The sequence below is a fragment of the Varanus komodoensis genome, unplaced genomic scaffold (assembly GCF_004798865.1).
Source record: "Varanus komodoensis strain SLA01 unplaced genomic scaffold, ASM479886v1 scaffold3, whole genome shotgun sequence".
NCBI classification, from domain to species: Eukaryota; Metazoa; Chordata; class Lepidosauria; order Squamata; family Varanidae; genus Varanus; species Varanus komodoensis.
This window is the reverse complement of record NW_025335761.1, coordinates 58679712-58693466: the sequence shown is the minus strand read 5'-3', so window position 1 is coordinate 58693466 and position 13755 is coordinate 58679712. Positions and strand designations below refer to the sequence as shown.

The following is a 13755-nucleotide window of genomic DNA, read 5'->3' as shown; positions in this document are numbered from 1 at the left end:
CCCTCTCGGGCCTGGGGTCCCGCGGAGCGCAGCTTGGGCCGGAGCGCCCGCTCCGCCGCGCGAGAGGCTGCCCCTTCCCCTCCCAGCGCGGCTCTCCCGCTTCCTAGGCGATTCCTCCCACCCTTGCGACTGGATTGGCTGGCAGCTCTACCTGGCGGCCTTTGTTGTCTGGAGCCGCCTTTGTTCTCCTCTAGGTGTCAGGTCCACCTTTCAAACCGACAAACGAGCCCCCCCAAAGCGCCGCCTCCCCCCGTACGCGCGGCGCCCGGGATGCGCGCTAACTTGGCAGCGCTTCATGCGCAAACCGTCGGGAGCGAAAGCAGCAACAAAGAGCCCCGTGACGTCCTCAGATGCTTGTTTGTCTTGGTGCCCGGAGAGGGTGGCCGAAGGAGGGACACGCCACCCCGCGGGAGGCCCTGATCTTCAAACTTGCCTAGATGCTACGCTCCTTGGATAGGTTCCAGTGCAGAAATGCACCCCTGCAGCTTGGATAGAGATGCAGTGACACCTCTCCCTGCCCTGAAAGTCTGCCCGGATGTCCCATGTGCCTACCTGTTCAGTCTGTTGTACAGCTGCTAGCTGTGGGTGGGCAGTAGTCCTTATGCGTCTGTATTTGTAAATTAGGATTGGACTGGGCAGATCTTCCCAGAGAGGACAGTCCTTGGTAGAAGAGGACACCTGGCCGTCCTGTGAGAGCAGCCTTCCCAAAACTGGCACAGCCGGCAGCGTTCTGCATGGGGTCTCCGTGTGGGCGTGACTCAGAAAGACAGCATTGTTTAAATACAGCTGTTAGCTCCAGTCAGATATGAAATAGGAAGGTGTCAGAGGGTAGATTCCTTTTTTGGGGAGTGGGAGGAGGAAGGAAGAAAGTGTTTGTTTTGAGAATTGTGAAGCCAGCAACAAGTTATTGTTTCAAGTGGTTAGGCGTTGTCTTTTAGTAAATAAGTTGCATATTAACAACAAAGAAATAGCTGGGTTAGCAATAATGATGATAACATCCTTATGGAAATGTGGATGTTTATATCTTTGAGTAATTTCATGCATCTAAACCCTGCTTTTCAGGGCCAAAGCAAAACAAAATCCCCTCTCCCAAGGCAATTTAGAAAACCAAAAACCAAATTCAAACCCAACAGGAGGAGCTAACAACCGCTGCACCGAAGACATCAATCAAAACCTGCAGGAAACAGGAAAGTTTTAAAGATTGCTCAAAGGCAGATACAGATGTTGCCCTGTGTACTTCTTGGGGAAAAGCATCCCAGAGCAGTCAGACTGCTTCTGAAATAGCTAAGGCTGGCAGTATCCTGTGCATAAGATTATCGAAGGTCTGCACGCCACCTGTGTTGCTGCCATGCGTGAGGACTGGGTCATGCCGGGACTGGAAACCTTTCTTCCGCCTAAACACGCATAGGACTGGGCCTCTAGACATGCAAAAGGGTTAGCGAATAAAACCGCGGTCTTGGCAAGAGTATAGAATAATTCGCGGAATTTCAGCCCTCTGCATGATCAAACTAGTGCTGAGAGGCAGAACGGTCGTGCACTGTGAAGGCATCTTTCCCCCGTCCTACAGTTTCTCTTTCGGATCTGGTTCTCCCCATGGGAAGATGCAGGATGGGTACATCGATCGTAAATACCAGCTTGCTCAAAACACGAATACGTTGTGTGGGCAGTCTGTTCTTTGTGGGCTATTTGGAAGGTGGAATTCATCAAGCGGTGCTCCCATGTTCCTGGATTTAGTGGCTGCAACCAGGAAGTCCCACCCAACATGAGTCTCACCAGGAACCCAGTGCTATTTAGCTTATTTGAATACATTTAAATTCATTGAAATAATGATGTAGCTTATTTAAATAAATGAGTTACCTAAAGTCAGCTTATTCAACCTCATATTCCTATCAGTCCTGGGGAGATAATCTTCCTTGCATGGTCCTGTGGATTCTATTGTGCCTTACACAGCTCTTGTAAGAATTAATGGGATAATTGACTGGTTGCAGGCACAGCGAGAGTTGAGACAACATGAAAACCTGCCCTCAGGCTGAGTGTGGGTTCTCTGTGGGTTGTTGCTGCACCGTTGTTGCACAGTTGTTACTGAAATGCAGGTCATTCTCTTGTTTGAACCTAGCTGTACTAACAAGCCATGGCTTACTATGAACAACCTACCAAGGGAACCCACGGTTTGTCAGCTGTGGGTTGATCACTGTGATGTGCAGGGTTCAGACAACACAACAGCCTGGGTTTCAAGAATAATCCACGCTTCAGTGATTGCCCTCAAGTGTGGGTTAGCGGGGTTTCTGAACCCAGGCAGAGTCATACATAAACTAGATGGATGGAGACTAGTGGCCAGTGACTGACTTAATTGGCATTAATGGACCAGTGTCTACTAAGGATGACTATGTCCGGATCCAGCCTGTTGTTTTCTGAGGCACTTTGATGTTCAGTGCTGAGAGAACAGATTTTCCGCCGTCCCAGAGCACTCTGTACATGCCCAAACCCACTCCAGAGGGTTGTGGGGAGGGGAGGACAGGGAAGCCCTGTTGCCACTGACCCACTTTGGGTTTAAGCCTGAGCGTGAAGACAGACACTGCGTACATCTTGTGGGATTGGCACCCTGGACCTGCCCTTGCTACATTCAGTCCCTGCGTTTTCTGCTGCTTTGGGGGACCCTCATGCCTCCGTGTGTAGGGAGGGTTTTGAATGCACTTCTGCAAGGTTGAGCGGCAGTGTGGTGCAATGGCTAGAGGAGACCCACCTTCAAATCCATACTCCTCCATGGAGCTCTCACAGCCTAACCCTACCTCACAGGGTTGTTGTGAAGGCAAACATGGGGACGTTTCTGGGTTCAAAAGCCCTCTGCAGATGCTCAGCTCAGGCAGACTTCAGGGTGAGGCAGGCTGTCCTTCCACGTGCAGCTTGCTGGGCAGGACAGAAGAGGGAGGGGAAAGGAAGGGGGTGGCCCCTCCGGTATTTGGTTCTGGCCCCACCCACTGTTGGCACTGGCCACGCCCACCATGAGCGTGCCGTCCCCAAAGGATGTAAGGTGGGCTGGTCGTGGCCGCTGGGGCTTGTAGGCCAATGTTCCTGGAGAGCTACTGGCTCCCTCTTCGAGCACTAACCCCAACCCTCAACATGCTGAGCTGATTGTTCTGTTCCCAAGACAGTGTTTGGCCCCAGACACAGGTGTTTCTGTTTGGAGACAGGTGCTTTCAGGGGCCTTGAAGGCCGTAGCTCCTTGCATGGGGGGAAAGGTGTTGTGAAAGTGGGGGGAAGCAGGGAAGGTTGATAGCTTGGGGGCTGTTTCTTGAATTGGAACATATTATCTGAATTATAACCACTCCTGAAGCCACATCCCAGTGACTTGGGGCAGAACGAGATCAGACAGGAGGAGAGGGTCGGAACATCGGAGCAGAACCCTGTGCATCGACCCCCTTCCGTCTCCTCTAGCTCTCATGCACCTGTGCAGGAGAGCAAAGGGGGAGAAGGTTCTCTGTGGGAGGCCAAGTGATGATCTTGCAAGTTCCTCTGAAGAGCACCAGGCTCTTCTTTCCCTTTAACAATGAAAGAAAAAGATAAGATTTGGACACGTGGGGGGACAGGTTCTACCAGCACTGTGAAGAGAGTGTGCAGACTAGAGCTTCGGGCAGCCCGGGCTAACTCTGATGGCAGGCAGCCTTGAAGTGGATGTGGCATTAAATGAGCCTTCTTCAGCTTCTGGTCCCCTCCTGATGATTTGGACTACAGCTCCCATAATCCACGGCTGTTGGTCATGCTGACTAGGGCTGGTGGAATTTGTAGTCTAAAACATCTGGAAGGCTCCGAGGCATGAGGCTGCTGTTACGACAAACCGTGGAAGATGTAGAACATTTGCATGGCTGAGGGAAGGAAAGTGTGGGGGAGGCAGACCCGCTCCCCAAATCTTTAGCACTTTCCAATTTTTGACCAGGATTTGGAGTAGTAGCAGATAGCATGACCCTCCGGACACTTTGGCCTACAATTCCCATCAGCCCTAGCTAACATTTCCAGTGATGTAGTATGATGGAAGTTGTAGGCCACAATATCCAAAAGCCTGCAATTTGGCCAGCTGAGGAGGAACGATTTCTGCCTCTCGCTGTTAGCATGTGTTCTGAGTGTTTTTAAAAAGTAGTTAGTGGCATTTGTTAAATGTTTCACCCTTGCTATTCATCACCCAGACTTTGTGCCTTTTTATGTATGTTGTGTTGTTGTATCTAGTGATACACATGTGCTGACCCCTGATTCATGTTTAAATTAGTTAGACATTTGTAGGAATCATTAAAAAACCCCACCTTCATGAAGAATTCCACTGGTAGCCCTGAATGAGCAAGGTTGCTTCCCTTTCTTGAACCAAATGAAGAGGCGAAACCAGAAGAAACATAGAAACAGCCAGTCAGAAGGGGTTTGCCGGGCCATCTAGTCTGACCCCCGGCTCCAGCCGGCTCCACTCATGACATGCCCGCCATGTGCATGTCTAGCCTATCTTCTAACAACCTTACTGATGGGGCCTCCACCACCTTCCGTGGAAGCCCATTCCACACCCTTGGGGGTCCTAACTGTCAGGAAGTACTTCCTGGCATCCAAATTGAGCCTTGGTTCCCCGAGCTTTGCTCCGTTGGAGCACGTCCTGCCTTCTTCTGTGGGGGAGAACAGGTCTCCACCCATCTCCGTGTGACATCCCCTCACATACCTGTATGTCACCAACAGATCCCCTCTGAGTCTCCTCTTCTCCAGGCTGAAGAGACCCAGTTCCCTCAGTCTCGCCTCATACGGCATCCCCTGCAAACCGGCCACCAACCTTGTGGCCCTACGCTGCACTGACTCTAACCTGGCTATATCCTTCCTGTAATGAGGGGCCCAAAACTGTACACAATACTCCAGTTGCGGGCGCACCAGAGTCGTGTAGAGTGGCAGTAACACCTCTCTTGATCTAGAAGCCACACTTCTGGCTATGCAACCAAGGGTGGCGTTTGCCCTCTTGACCACCGCATCGCACGGCTAACTCATGTTTAGCCTGCAGTCAACCAGCACCCCGAGGTCCCTTTCACAAGTGCTGCTCTCCAGCCACTTGTCACCTAACCTGTACTTATGACAGCTATTCCTATGCCCCAAGTGCAAGACCTTGCACTTATCCACATTGAACGCCATCCTGTTGTCTCCTGCCCACTTCCACAGTCTGTCCAGATCCTTTTGGATCTGGAGTACCTGCTCCTCAGTTGTGGCCACTGCCCCAGTTTTAGTATCATCTGGAAATTTGATCAGCAGACTGTTCATCCCTTCTTCCATGTCAGGATTAAATAGGAAAAACAAGAAAAACCCCTCCGGATCATTCTGAACAGCATTAAAGTGCAACAAAGTTGAATAATGCCTTATAGAGATATTCCTAAAATTCACAGGCATATCCAATTTTGTTATGCATACTTTATTTATTCGATATTTATCCCATCTTTTTTCTTTCAAAGAACTCAAAGCAGCTTCCAGTTCTCAATCTTATCCCCGCAACAACAACCCTGTGAGGTAGACTGGACTGACGGGCTGGTCAAAAGGCACCCAGTGAGCTCCATGGCTGAGCAGGGACTAGAACCAGGATCTCCTGAATCCCAGTCCCACACTCTTAACTAATACATCACACTGGCTCTCTCCTTGCTGCTTTGCAAGGGTTGCCAACATTTGTAGTGTTTCTGCTTCTGTGCTTTTTCATGACAGCCCAACATGCAGATGCTTTTCAGACTAGCATTTTCCTGGCATGGTAATAAAGCACTTGTAGCTACAGAAATGGGAGCCAGCAGATGGACAACAACCCAGTGCAGCTCTGCCTTTTAGCTGTGTCTTTTATAACCTGATTTAATTAAAAACCTGCAATAATCCCGTTTGGGGTAATTTATGACCCCAGACAAAAGTGCCACAGGCAAGAAATACACTGCATATGAAGGGCCTTTATTCTGACTGAACATTTTTGGCAGGAAGTTCCAGTCGGCATATGAATGGCCTGCATTTCTTGGCCTATAAAGGGAATTTAAGGTTTAATTCTTTCCAAGGTTATGCAAAATGACAATATCAGCACAACACTACTTGGTTCATTGACTTTTTATCTGCATAACAGTTGTAGCTTGGCCAATAACTTGGCCTACTAACTTTAACAAATCATTACAAAGCTTTCCCTTGATTAATATTCATCCTATTAGTCAGAAGTTTTAGCTAACAATCTTACCTTTAAAAAAAAAGACCAACATGATCTGCATCGACCCTTTTTTTGTTCCTTTGCTTGGAGCCTATTTTGGGGATGGGTGTAAAAATATCCCATGGAGCCATTCCCATGGAGGTCCTGGGGTTCTTCTGTTCCCCAGGCATCTGGGTTTGTGGCAAAAGGAAAGAGGCTGAGAAAGAGGCTGCTTGCTGCTTCATCATCATCATCAACATCGCACTTATACCTGCCTTTCTCCCCCTTCCAAGGATCCCAAGGTGGCTTGCAAGGTTTTCCTCCTCTCCACTTTGTCCTCACAACAACAACCCTGTGGGGTAGGTTGGGCTGAGAGTCTGGGACTGGCCCAAAGCCACCCAGCCGGCTCCATGGCTGAGCGGGGACTCGAACCCTGATCTCCTGATTCCCAGTCCCCACTGAACTGCACCCGCTGCCTCAATTGCTGGTTCCCTAGATCAGACTGCTGCCTGAAGGTACAGGCTGCAGCAGGCCAGGTTGGGTTTTGGGGTCAGTTGGCTCTGCCCATGGTCTGCATTGCTGTGCCGGTTTGCCCACAGATTTCTGCAGATGGAACAGCTTTTGAAAGGCACAAGAAGAGGTCTGGGTTTGAGTCCCCCTCTCAGCCGTGCATCCCACTGAGTGACTTGGGGCAGTCACTGATGCTCAGCCTAACCTACCTCACAGGGTTGTTGTGAGGAGGAAACAGGCAGGGGGACTGTATAAACCATTTTGGGTTGCTCACAAGAGTAAAAAAGTGGGACAAGGTATCCCCACCACCATCACCAGCATCATCCTCGTGTGCCATAGGAAATTCATTTATTTCTTATAATCACAGGCTGCAGGGACCCCAAAGGAGCTGCCCATTGTGCCTTTGTATGAGTCTCTGTTCCCATGCCTGATTCCCATTCATGCAGAGATACAATGGGCGGATGCCTCCATGAGCCAGTCATTCATGAGTCACTGTGGCACATGGGATTGGGTCATTCAGTCACTGCTGGGGCCGAGACAGCAGCTGCATTATTCTCTGCTGGAACAGGCTGGAAGACCACATAAGTTCTCGCAAATATTTCTTATTCATAAGAACATTGGAGCCTTGTTGGGTGAGACCAGGGGTGCTCACAGGATCCCCCAAGCAGGTTTTGAGTGCCACAGCCCCTCCTGCCCATGTTCTCTGGCATTGGTCTCCTCCATGATTTTTTCCAGTCCCCTTCGAAAGCCATCCAAATGGGTGGCCATCACTAATTCCTGTGGCAGGGAATTCTGTAGTTGGAGTATGAGCTGCGGGAAGATCTCAGAATCACAGAATAGTAGAGCTGGAAGGGGCCAAGAAGGCCATCAAGTCCAACCCCCTGCTTACTGTAGGACTTCTGAGTTGAAGCATCCCACTCAGATGGCTGTCCAGCTGCATCTTGGATGCCTTTAATCTGGGAGAGCCACAACCTCCTGGGTTCTAGGCGGTTCCATTGCCGTACTTCTCTAATGGTCAGGAAGTCCTTCCTGATGTTCAGCCACATCCTGGCTTCCTGGAACTTGAGCCCTTTATTCCATGGGATGATCAAGAAGAGATCCCAGCCCTCCTTGGTGTGACAACCTTTCAAGTGCTCCAAGAGTGCTATCATGTCTCCACTCAGTCATCTCTAAGCTAAGCATACTCAGTTCTTTCCTTTTAGGGTCCTGTTTCCAGTCCCCTGATCATCTTCGTTGCTCTGCTCTGAACATTTTCCAGCTTGGCTGTGTCTTTCTTAAATTATGGTGCCCAGAACCGGATGCAGTACTCCAGATGAAGCCCAAACAGTGCTGAGTACAGGAGACTAGTCCTTCACGTGCTTTGGAAGTTACCTTTCCATTCATGCAGCTTGAAATGCTTCCTTTTATCTGTACTGAATCTCTCACCCATTCACTTCATGGGATGAACCCTTTGACTTCGAGTATTGTGGGAGAGGCTTTTTCTCCCTCTCCACTTTCTCCACCCCGTGCATAAATTTGTGCACCTAACCTTGCCCCCTTCTTAACTTTTTCTAGCAGAAACAGTCTCACCTGCTGTAACCTTTCTTGAGCCTTGATCATTTCAGTTGCTATTTTCTGCACTTTGGTTGCCCTGCTTTGTAACCTTTCAGCACATCAGGTTATGGGAGTCAGGTTAGCGGTAAACCCTTGACCTCTTCCCTGGGAGACAGACCCTCCCCAGCTCAGGAAATCAACTGAGCGAACCTGGAAAATAATTTCCACCTGCACATCTTGCTCGTCTGAGATCATCAGGCTCTGTGTATTATAATCGTGGTTATTCCTGTTACAGCAACAGTACATGGCAGGAGGTAAGAGAAGAGGTCCCTGCCTGAAGGAGCTTACAGTCTAAAATTTACCTTGTGGGGGCAGTAGAGGGGGGTGCAGGAAAGGTGCATGTGGAACATACAAGGGGAGGGATATATTAATTATTGATTGACTGTATCCCTAAAATAAAATTCTCCAGGCATTTTGCCATTTAAAACATAAAAGTAATAAATTAGATTGCAATGAAATCAATAATAAAAAACTACCATCAACACACAATATCAGGTATACGAGGAAAAAACACATTGCCAGGACCAGAGTTACTAAAAAGTTTAAAACGAGTTGAGTAGCCTCATAAGAGAGAGAAATCGACAACCTTGGGGCGTCTCCTGTGCCTCACTCCCTCGCAGCTGCTTCAGACTTATCTGTCTAGGATGCAACAGTGTCCTTGGAAGAGGTCAAAGAGGGGAAAAGTAGGTTGTTTGGCGCACGGGATGTGGGAGGAGGAGGAGGAAGGATCACACATTGCTAGAGCCTCCATTTCTGTTCCCATCCACTGAAAATGGTTAAAAGAGGCCAGAGTGGCCATAAAAGCCTCTGTCCTTCTCCCACCCTGCCTGGAATTTGTTGGTGGAGCTTTGGCTAGGCAGAAGCTCTGAGATCAGGCGCTCCTTGTCTATTGACCACCAGTCCCCTTGGGCGTGTAGAAGCCTGGGAAATTGGAGCACCTTGGCCTGGTGCCAGGCTAAGGGCACCAGGTGAGCTTCAGGTGAGCTTCAGGTGAGCATCCTTTAGAAGGGGCATCACCAAAAGAGCCTTCAATAACTTGCTTAGAGACTCAGCTTTGCTAACCCTTGAAATGGGCACAAAAGTACATGGGTCCTTCATCCTGAAGCACACACACCTTAACAGCATGTATTTCCCCCTGCGAAGGTTCCCCAGTCAAAGTAGCACCCCATTCCCTGCCCCAGTGTTTTTCTTTATTCAAATACTTTGGTCCCCACCCACCCTGTTCCAGCAACTGGACAAGAAAAGTGTTATTCCTATACTGCTGTTTTATTCTTATAACTATTTGTAACCCGTTTTGAGAGCAAGTGCTCAGAGATCGGTCTATAAAAACCTTTAATACAGAACAATAAAGAGAAAGATAAAATGCATGCTGCACTTTCATTTTCTCCCTTGTGTTTTTGAGAAGAGGAAACCGTTGTTTCACCAAACGGTCAGCCCAGAGTCGAGCAGTGAGGTCTGCTCAGTGAAACGACGGCGGGCACGTTTCTTCAAGATGGGCTGGATTTCTTTGTTTATCCTAACTTGTCATCCTGCCAAGTTAACATCATTCTAACTGCCGGCTTTCTCCCTTTCCCTTCTTGGTAATTAACCCTGATTTCCAAGAAGTGCATGTTTGTGTGTAGGAATATGAGGAATCTTGTAACTGAAAGGCTGTCATGATGGTGGGAGAAGACAGACGATTGGACATTCCCTGCAGCTGTTTTTCCTTCTTTGGCTTTATTTTAACTGACTTGAATAAGAGGATTTATAGGCAGTATTGATTGAAAACCCCAACAGACTGCACAGTTCTTTCTCGACCATGTTTTCTCCCCGCTTTCATCTTTTTAAATAGATCTTAATATTTATAGGTGGGTTGGATTGCAATCCCATGCATGCTTAGGCAGAAAAAAACACTCTGATTCCCGACCCAGCTAGCTGGGGATCGCTACGGGCTGTAAAACTTTTTTCCTGTCTAAACTTGCATGGGATTTGCAAAGCAACCTGCAGTTGCTTTGTTTTCAACTGTATTATTATAAACATATCTGTTCGCTGCATGACTGCCAAAAGGCCTGCCTTTATGGGATATGTTATGCTGAAAACTCCTGGGAACAGTGCGGTGTATTGCATTCTGGTATCTATTCCACTCCACATATTGGGGCTATTGTGTTTAATCACTTAATCACTTAGAATTCAATCTCCCCCAGAGTGGGTCCCTCTAGAAGTTTTGGTCTTATAACTCCCCTTAGCAGGAGCCTTCACAGCCATGCAGTCCAACAACATCTGGAGAGAACCTGTCGGAGAAAGCTGGCTTAGAGGAACTGCTAAAAGTTTTAACAGACTTAACGGGCAGCTCTGATTATTTGGGCAGTAGGATAAAAACACAGAGCACATCCTGTGCGAGCCTGTTTAGTGAAGGCCAGGCCACCCAGCTTCGGGGTTATGAGCAGGCCACACCTGTGCCACAAATGCTCCCAAGCGCATGGATTTACTTTTCCCATAGGAGGCCTAGTCCGTTTTTCACTTCACTGGGAAATCAGCTGGGGAGGAAAAGCTCCGTTAGGGCAGCCAGATCATCCGACCCAGTTAGTTCAGCCCTGTCAGGAGAAAGGTGAAGTAAAATTCCCAGAGGTAGCAGATGGACTCCGTGGCACAATACGACGGATGATGCAGATCCCGTTATTGGACGAAGCAAAGAGTTTCTGCTCAGGGATTGTCTGGCATTTTGCTCTCCATACCAGAAAAGCCTGTGCGTTTTCTTTTCCCCCCATGAGGTTTCCAGCAGCAGGTCTATTTATAAATCAGGCAGGATTCCAAGCCAAACATAAGGGGATACCAAGGCTCACTCACTTTTTGGAATCAACAGAATCTTGCTCTTTTTATGTTTGCTTTATAAATCAATATGTCTTCTCACATAACAGACTCGGTTAATCTTCCCGTTAAATTTATTATGCCAGAAACACAACTTGCCTTTCCCCAGTGGTTTTTCTTTTGTTAAAAAGGTCACCACCATGGTTTCTTATTTTTAATGGAGTGAAGGCTAAATAATTAGGAGAGGGTTTTTTTTTTAAAGTGTTGGTCTCTAGGGCTCACTTTTGGTTGTTTGTTTCCTTGAGTAAAGTTGGACATGCTCATCACTGAAAAAGAATGCCTGGTTAGCCAGCCAATATGCTGAACATCTAGGAAGACACAAGTTCAAATCCCTACACATCCATAAAGTTCACTAGAGCGAGTTATGCGCAGCCTGGCCTACCTTGCAGGGGTGTTGTGAGGACAAAATAAGTGGAGGGGGAGCCACACATGTTTCCTTAAGTGCCTTGGAAGCAGAATAAAAATGTAATCTCTAGGCTGTACCGCTTGAGGTATTCTTCACCGGATAGTTAAACTTGAACAGTTGGTCTGTTAAAATCACAATGTGTAGTTTCTCCTTTTCAACTACAGTGGAATGCACTGTATGTTCAGATGCTTCTTCATGAAAATAAGAGAGCCAGAGGTGGTGAAGCAGTTAAGAGTGTGGGATTGGGTCTCAGGGGATCTGGGTTCTAGTCCCCGCTCAGCCATGAAGCCAATTGGGTCACTTTGGGTCAGTCACAGACTCTCAGCCTGACCTACCTCGCAGGGGTGTTGTTGTAAGGATAAGATTGAGAGGAGGCGGAGAATGATGTAAGCTATCTTGCGTTTCTTGGAAGAAAAAAAGACAGGATATAGATTTAATTAACCTCTGGCCCATAGGTAACTAGCACATCAAGAAAATGCTGTTATTTTAAAAAACTGACAAACCATGGAAGTATGCATTTCCTTGTCCATCAAGGACAGACCAGATCCTGTCCTGGGAAAGGGGTAGTGCGAGTCAATCAGGTCTAAAATTGTAATAGTATAAAGAGAAATTGCTCAGCACGAGAATTGCTGGCAGCAACCCGATACTAATGGCTTTGCTTCTAGCACGCCTGAAAATAATACAGACAAGTTTCAGTATTCAAACTGGAATGGGAAGCCAGCAGCGCCGAGCCCTTAACAAATCTGCCATTTGATCGCTGGGAAGTTCCCTCCAATGAGGTTTCTGGGCTAATTTATTTCCGTGCATTGCTGGGAATGTTTGCTTGTATGAGAAACTGGCCCTGCAGAAAAGGAAAAGATCCAGAATTCCCGCTTGGATCATAACTGCGTAATCTGGACAGCCTCAGGGAAGGGTATTTCTGCAGCTATTCTTGCAGTCGCTTCAGAGTGCTGTTGAAATGGCAATGCCAAGGCAGTGTGGCTCAGTGGTTACCAAGCTGCCTTCCAGGCCAGTCCACAGCATCTGGTTCCACCTCGGCTAGCTAGCCAAAGCCAGTGGCACATTGCCCATTCAGTGCAACCACAGGAAATCCTAGGGCTATATTAAATATAAAGTGATTATATTTTTGACTGTTGTATATCCTATTTACATTTTAAGGGGATAAGTTCTTAATGTTGTCAGCTGATGGAGTCTCAGGAATGGAAGAGGCAGAATATAAGTAAATATGAGGATATGGAAATGACTTCTGCACGACAGAACCCTCCAGGGATTTGAGAGAGCAAGAAAAAGCCTTGCTATGTTAGACTATCTGCACAGGCCTGCAAGCCGAATCTGGCTAACCCCTGGTCCCAATCCAGCCCTCTGCTGTTCTCCCCAGTGCAGCCCCAGGGGCTTCTCTCAAATTGAATTTGGCCCTTGGGCTGAGAGAGGCCGTTCATGGTTGATTTTAGTCTGGGGTCCTGCTTCTCCTGTTGACCAGCCTGATCCTGCATGGAAGGGCCCGGCCCTGACAGCACAACAAGCCCCATCTCCTCTTGTTCGCACCTTGGCAACATCAAGGTTCCATTCTGGCACGGCTGCCCAGGTATGAGGAAGCAAAGCTTGCCGGTGTCTAACAACCACTGAAAGAACAGCTCCCCCTTTGAAACCCTCTGAGGGCTAAAGGTCACCCGAGGTTCACTTTTTAGGACGCTGCGTCCCCTCTGCTTTCTTACAAGTAAGTGCAAGACCTGGATCAGGACCACTGCATGCAATGGGGTGAGGCTTAACCTTCCCTCTACCCTCCCAGCTGCATTCATTCATTTTTCATTTCATTTTTCAATTTATATCCTGCCTTTTTCCTACAAAGGGCTCAAGGCAGCTTACATCTCCTCCTCCATCTTATCCCCACAACAACAACCCTGTGAGGTAGGTTGGGCTGGGAGTCTGTGACTGGCCCAAAGTCACCCAGCTGGCTCCATGGCTGAGCGGGGACTAGAACCCAGATCGTCTGAGTCCCAGTCCCACGCTCTTAACCACTACACCACACTGGCATTCTCCACACTTATCCCCACAACAACAACCCTGTGAGGTAGGTTGGGCTGGGAGTCTGTGACTGGCCCAAAGTCACCCAGCTGGCTCCATGGCTGAGCGGGGACTAGAACCCAGGTCGTCTGAGTCCCAGTCCCACGCTCTTAACCACTACACCACACTGGCATTCTCCACACTTATCCCCACAACAACAACCCTGTGAGGT

At 48.3% G+C, this 13755-nt stretch overlaps 1 protein-coding gene across 10 annotated transcripts in view; it reads left to right on the top strand.

Annotated features, from left to right (window-relative positions):
- Positions 1–13755, top strand: part of SYNE2 (spectrin repeat containing nuclear envelope protein 2) — a 289020-nt gene that overhangs the window by 14459 nt on the left and 260806 nt on the right. The window lies entirely within an intron of this gene.